The following is a 7481-nucleotide window of genomic DNA, read 5'->3' as shown; positions in this document are numbered from 1 at the left end:
ATCCCTGTGTGTTTAATATTCCAGGTTCCCTTAGGGCTTATCTGTACAGACAAGGACCTCTATGCCTCCCACAGTCTGAGAGTGTGTGGAGCTCAGAAAGCAACTCATGGAAGTGGATTTTCTCCTTCTACCTTGTGCCAGAGATTGACCTGGGCTTGTCAGGCTTGGTGTTGGCATCTTTTCTGCTGAGTCATCTCAAGCCTGAGTCGGGGTTTTAACTATTTAATATCTTCATCAAATGTGCCATGCTAGAGGCTACCTGTTGGCGCCTGGCCAGGAGGATAGGAATGCTGTGTCTCCAGAGGCCAGAGGCCTCAGTGCATCTCCCCACAGTAAAGAGGGGCACTGGGAAGCAGGGGAGAGTAAGTGATCTGGGAGCTGCCCCAGGCCAGAGGCCTCCCCTGGGCCAAGTCCCTTAACAAGGACTTCCCTGTGGGAGCAGACTTAATTAAACAATCTCTTTGTGCTCTGGTCCTGCTGACCTTGGCCCAGTCCTCTCTGGGGTTTTCCATCAGCTCTTCCAGTTTTAACTCCCCACACCTGAACAACTGACCTTTTTTTTTTCCTAGAACATTCTCACAAGATCAGTATACTGGGTGATGTAAGCAAAGAGCAGGTAGGTTCCTTCGGTGGCCATAGGGCAGGATACTGCATCTATGACCCCCAGGGAGGGCCCTCTTGTGCTGCTATATGAGGCAGTCACACATGATTCTGGGTAAAGCGGACAGGACCACTCACTGTCCCCAGAACCCTCCTTGCTACAGGCACAGCCACCTAACCTGGCATAGTTGAGGGGGTGCACTGTGTCTGTGCCCCCCCCCAGTGCTGTGAGATAAGCCATGAATGGACTCTGGGGGAGGAGCTATAGAGGGCTTCCTAGAGGTGGGGAATGTCTGAGTTAAGTTTCTGAGTATTGGTCTCTGGGGCTGCCATCCCCAGTGGTCACCAGCCAAGTAGCTAAAGACAACAGAAACTCAGCACATGACTGAACCTGGCTTAAGAACCTGACCCTCACCCTGTGAGCTTGTACAACTTCTCTGGCCAGTCCAGCCCTTAAAACAATGAAAACCGCACCTCCCCCTGACTACTATGGGATTAAGTGAAATGCCATCAGTGAAAGGTTTAACCCCAGGGTAGGAGAAAAGAGTAGGTTAGACAGATCTGGGGGGAGGGGAAGAAGAAAGGGAGTGGAGAAGTGGGGGCAGCTCTTGACCATGTTCCAGGACTGGCTTCTAACCCACGTGGCAGTCAAGGCAGTGACTCCAGGGTCCTCAGTAGCTGGCTCCCTTGACTTTGGTTTGGATTTGTTCAGTGAGTTTATCTTGTTCGTATGCAACAAAGTTGAAGCAATACAACCCGTGGGTTGGGACAGGCTGGCAGATGGACTCTGTGAAGTCTGTCAGAACCTCCTTGCATCTACATGCTGGGACTCTCCTGTCCTTGACCCTGAGACTAGGGAGAGAAAGTCCAGCAGGCCACAGTCACAGGCATATAGAGCTCCTTGGTGGCCATGCCACCCATGCTTACAGCGTCATAGCTGGGGACAGGCACAGTCACCTCCCCAACCCACACCTATTCCACACCTGTCTCTCCTATTCATGGAGACTCTGGCTTCTCACCGGGTCACACTCAGAGTGGTTCGACAGGTGCCTGGAGATGGGCAGCACCCTACCCATTAGATGAAGGAGTGCCACCCTAGCCGGTCTTGGAGACAGGGGAAAGGAGGAGGAGTATGCCTGTCTCTCATTTCACTAGTCACACCTGTTCACCACCTGCATGCCATCAGCAACCAGCTGCCACTAAAATGCCACAGGCAGCCTCCTGTCCTATTACCCAGGCTCCAATCAAGAAGTCAGAGTGTGCCCTCTGTGAAATCAACAAGGTTTATTACTAACATATTTCAAATATAGACCTGACCCTTAAGATTATGACCCAGTCTCCTCAAGATTATATAAAATCTTAGAGATTGGTTTATTTAATAGTTATTTCTCTACTTATAAATGTATGTGTACACATGTACACATATATACATGTGTATGCATACACACATTACACACATGTATGTGTGTGTGTATTTCACAGCTGAAGGAATAAGGTCACCAATGAGTTAGTTTTTGTTTTTGTTTGTTTTTGTCACCTTGACACAAACTAGATTTATCTGGAAAAAAGAACATCAGATGAGAAGATGTGCCCATAAGACTGGCCTATAGACAAAACTGTGGGCCACTTTCTTGATTTATGATTTATGTGGGAGAGCCCAACCCACTAGGGGGCATTGCTACCCCTGGACTGGTGGTTCTGGGTTCTAAAGAAAGCAGGTTGAATAAGCCATGAGGAACAAGTCAGTAAGTAGCAGCCTCCATGGCCTCTGCTGGAGCTCCTGCCTCCAGGTTGCTGCCCTGCTTGAGTTTCTGCCTTGGTTTCTCTCAATGGACCCTGACCCAGAATATGTATGCCAGATAAACCCTTTCCTCCCCAAGCTGTTTTGGTCCATGTTTTTATCACAGTAGTTAAAGCAAACTAGGACCCTTGCAGAATGTGGGTGAAGGGTTACTTGCAGGTCATGGGTGACACCAAAGGAGACACATCACTGAAAAGTGTCACCCCACCATGGGAGACGCCTTCCCCTTAGCTTCGTAGATGGAGTTCCCCCTTTGGTTACCTTCCACCCTCTCTTTAGTTCAGCACCTCCTAAGGCCATGTGCAACTGGCCCAATATCACATGCAGCTAGAAAGGGGGTATGCAGAGCCAGGGACCCAGTCTGACAAGGGGTTTTGGGAGGAGACAAAGGCCTCCTTGCTCCCTGACTCAACTCAAAGGCTAATGGAGGACCCTGTAGCTTGTGGGCTCCCATGAATGGCTCTCCATTGAGTAGCTCACAATGGACAGTGATGTCCCCTCCCCAGCCAGGTCCCAGCGTAGCTCAACTCTACCGACTCACTGTAGGGGTCAAGAGATGCTTACCCTGAACCATCAGCAGTGCCCATCACAGCAGCATATGGCTGGAGGCCCTAAGCTCCTCTCGATGCCCAAGCCCACCTGGCAGCCCAGTTGGGTCCCCCAGGCTCTCCACCCTAGAGATGTTCTGGACAAAGAGAGAGTTCATGCATCTCTGATTCCAATATCTCTCCAGGCATACAGTAGGTCATTGACAGTGATGTTGAATCAGTAACTGATCAAGGGGATAGATCAGACCTGCCTTCCTAAAAAGGCATGGTGCTGGAGAAGGAGCTTAGAATTCTACATCTTTGATCCACAGGCAACAGGAAGACTGAGACACTGGGCATGGCTTGAACATGTATGAGACCTCAAAGCCCACCCCCACAGTGACACATTTCCTCCAACAAGGTCATACCTACTGCAACAAAGCCATACCTTCTAATAGTGCCACTCGCTATGAGCTTATGGGGGCCAGTTACATTCAAATTATCACACTTTTGGGATAATTACAGGGTTACTGGAGAGGGCCAAGATGGACCCCAGATCTCCAGAGGCAAGAGAGGATGTGCAGGTGTGGGGAATCTGGCAGAAACTTTCTCCCCACCAGTTATATTTTACCCAGGTATGGCTAGGGTGCAGTGTCAGACCCAGGGACATGGCCTGACCGCAGGGCAAATGTGTGGTCTCTATGCCATTGGCTGACTTCTATGGGTGTACAAGACTATCACCTCCATCAGAACAGAATGGCCCATAACACCTATGTAATGCTGTCCGCAGCCTGGCTTCCCTGTGTCTGTACTGCCACTCCATGTCATTTCCAGGACAGTACATAAGAAGAGACCCACGGCAACAACCTTCTGAGCCACAAGTATCCTCTATTGGTCCCCCTCACTCTGTTCTCCCTCCCTCCCTCTCTCCCTCCCTCCCTCCGATTCCATGATCATGAGTTGAATTTCATTGGGCTTCATCGCCTTCCTTCTGGAATGCTCTGCAACCTCTTCCTGATGCCTGATGGCTACATTGTTTGAGGAAATGAGCCAGTGACTTCCTGGAACACTTTCCCTGTGGGACTGGTGTCCCCATTGTGTAACACTGTGAGGTGGCTATCGCTGACTCAGACTCAGAGCAGCTGTGATCACCCAGACTCCTGAGACCCTTGGTAGAATGGGGATGAGGGACATCAGACCCTCACCTGGAAACACTAGAGTGTTCAGGAGGAGAAGGCTGACAGGATGGGGACTCATCTGTGCATCACCCATGCTAGGGTGGGAATTGTTAATGATGCAGCTACCTTCAAGGTAGCCATGCTTCTGGAGATAATCCCAGAACATTCGCCAGCTCACCAAGCTGGACATGAGCGACCCTGATATTCTCACCATCTTACCTAACTAGACATGAGTGAACCTGGATGTGCATAAAATCTTCTCTGCCCTCTCTGGGGTGAATAGAAAGACTCCCCAACAGCTAGGCAGTGAGGAAGAGGCAGGTGAATCTCTGTGAGTTCGAGGCCACCCTGCTCTACAGAGTGGGTTCTAGGACAGCTAGGACTATTATGTAGAGAAACCTTGTCTCTGAAAAAAAAAAAGGAAGGAAAGAAGGAAGGAAGGAAGGAAGAAAGGAAGGAAGGAAGAGAGAAAGAATGACTCCCCAAGAAGACTCACTCACCACCACGGGACTGAGATTCAGGCTGGGTTTTTAGGTAGGAACATCCTTGAGGTGGCATGTGCCCTCCTTCATGCATCTGTCCTACCAGGCCATAGGATACCTTGTCCCTGCAGGGTCACAGCTAGGCTGGCTCCTGCTAGGTGTCTCCCTGTGAGGTCACTGCTTCTCCTTTGTGACTGGCAAGTGCTGTGGGCACATGTCTCATGACCTCACAGACGGCTCTTTTCTCACTGGCCTGCCTGCTTGCCCTCACAGAACTCAGAAAGATGCAGAATTTAGCTGGAGGCCTGCACACTGTCAGACTTCCCCAGGGAGATTTTTCATTCACCTCAGAGAGGATGGTAACACAGTAGAGAAAGGAATCCATCCCGGTCCCTCTGTGAGTCAGGGACCACACTGGGGTTACCTACAGGAGACTGGGAAGTCCACCCCAGCACAGGAGACAACTCACAAAACCCTCCCTCTCTGGAGTCTCAGGCAGTTTGTAGGTCGCTCCACCAGAGAGTCTCCTCTCCCCAGAGACTGCTCACTGCCTATATAACCTCAGGAGGGGCCTTACGATTACTTTAAATTGTGGTTCTCATAAGCCTCCTCCCTCAGTGAGAGGATGTTTCAACCTGGAGAAAACAGGCATACAGTGACCAGAGGGAACAGTGGCAGTGGGATTCCCAGAAGGCTTCTCTGAGAGGGGACCTTTATGCCTAGGCCTGGAGAAAGAGAGGAAACCCTACAAACAGCTTGAGGAGATCATGCCTGGCTGAGAAACCTTTGAATATCAAGGCTGGAAGGCAAGGACTGGCCAGCTCTCCTCTGAATGGCAACCTGAAATAAGTGACATGGGCAGGAGAGGGTGGCAAAGGGGCCTGAGGCCTGGACTAGTTGTCAGTTACTACAGGGAGATACCTGTGTTTTGGCTCAGGTCTCACGGTTTTCCCAGAACTACAGGTTTGGGAAATGAGTCCACGGGGAGCCATGAAGAACAGCCATCTATTTTTAGTTTTATTTGTGTATGTATTCTTATGCATACATGCATGTGTGTGAGCATACAGAAGCCAGAGGCCATGACAAATGTCTGGGGTTTTTAGTTTGTTTGTTTGTTTGTTTTTCTTTTTGATTTTTTGAGACAAGGTTTCTCTGTGCAGGCCTGGCTGTTCTGGAACTTGCCTCTGTAGACCAAGCTGGCCTCAAACTCACAGAGATCGGCCTGCCTCTGCCTCATGAGTGCTGGGACTAAAGACATGTGCCAGCCACCATTCCCAGAGACAAGTGTCTTTTTAAATCTCCTGCCTACCTCCCCTCATCTTCATCTTTGTATGTGTGAGTGGGGGTGCATGTGTACCAAAGGGAAGCCTTGGGTATCAGTCTTCCCCTTGACCTTGTTTGAGACAGGAGCTCTTGTTCACCACTGCATAGAACAAGCTGGCTAAGGCAGGCATTTCTAGGCAGTCCCCATCTCTGTGTCCTGTCTTGCTGTGCTGTGCTGGGATCACAGACACACACTACTGTGTCTTGCTTTGACTTGGTTCTTGAGATCTGAACTTTGATCCTCACTCTTGCATAGATAACAAGCACTTGCCCTACTGAACCATCTCTCCAGCCCAGTGAAGCCATTTATACTGAACCACAAATTCCTACCACACCGTGACACTGACCTGTGAAGGATGTGTGAAAGCGAATTCAGAGATTTTTATCTATGTCTCTACCTTCTAGAAGGTTCCTTGATGTCCTCCAGCAAAGCTCTGCCTTCTTCCTGAAAAAAAAAAAAAATCTTTTGTTAGATAGATGCATTTATGTGTCAGGTGTCAACAATTATGGTAGCTACTAATAATGATGAAAAGGGTTCCCAGGCCTGCCCCAGCCTAGAGAAAATGACCCTTTGCTGTGACCTGGTGACCAAACAGAGATGTCTATGGCTGTGGGAGGAGTGGGAGGGAGCCAGGCATCTGAGCTATGTGTTTACCCCTTGGGCTCCAGTGAGTCCTGGGACAGCTTCACTGGGTTCCTGGTGTCACATGCACAGGCTGGGGCTTATCCTTCCCGTTAGAATGGAAACCCTGCAAGACCACTGGTGTCACCCAGCTGTGGAGAGGGGTCACAGCAGGACAGGTCTGGAGATGATTCTACCAGCATGACCACAACCGAGAGCAAACATAGGAACTGGGTCTCACAGCTGTGGCACAGGCTGCCAGGCCTTTGCTTCTGACACTGGCTGTTCCCTTTGCTGCATAGAGTCTACCCTCCCTCAGGACCCTCTCCTCACAGTCTCTGCCCCCAAATCCCCTCTTAACCATGGAGGCCCCACCCAGGCCACCAAGCTTATATTTTTTTCTTTTAAAAGATTTGTTTGCTATTTTATTTCACATGCATACATGTTTTGCCTGCCTGTATGTACATGTATCATATACAAGCCCGATGCCCAGAAGGCCAGAAGAGTGTGCCAGAGAAGTTGGAGTTACAGGCAGTAGTGAACTCCCTGACATGGGAGCTAGGAACTGATCTTGGGTCCTCTGGAAGAGCAAGTGCTGCTAGCCACTGAGCATCCTCCCCAGTCCCCACCCCACTCCCCCTTTTTTTAGCATACAAGTTTCATATGGGGTTCCATACCCTCCTCATCTCTCTGCCCCCGAGACCTGCCCCTGCTGTACCTTTTCAGCCCTCAGTATTCTCCTACTTCCACACAGCACGTGTTCTACTGCTCTCCATGTCACGCACCCTCCCTCCGTCACATGGACCCTTTCCTTTTCCCCACCTCCACTCTCACCCACAGACACTCATTTTTGACAATTAGAAGCTAGGTTCTATGTGCGAGAGTGGACATGCAGTATTTATCTTTCTGAGCCTGGGTCACCTCTTTTTAATATAACCTTTTCTTCAT

Source organism: Phodopus roborovskii, unplaced genomic scaffold (assembly GCF_943737965.1).
Source record: "Phodopus roborovskii unplaced genomic scaffold, PHOROB, whole genome shotgun sequence".
NCBI lineage: Eukaryota > Metazoa > Chordata > Mammalia > Rodentia > Cricetidae > Phodopus > Phodopus roborovskii.
Note: the sequence above shows the minus strand (reverse complement) of the source record.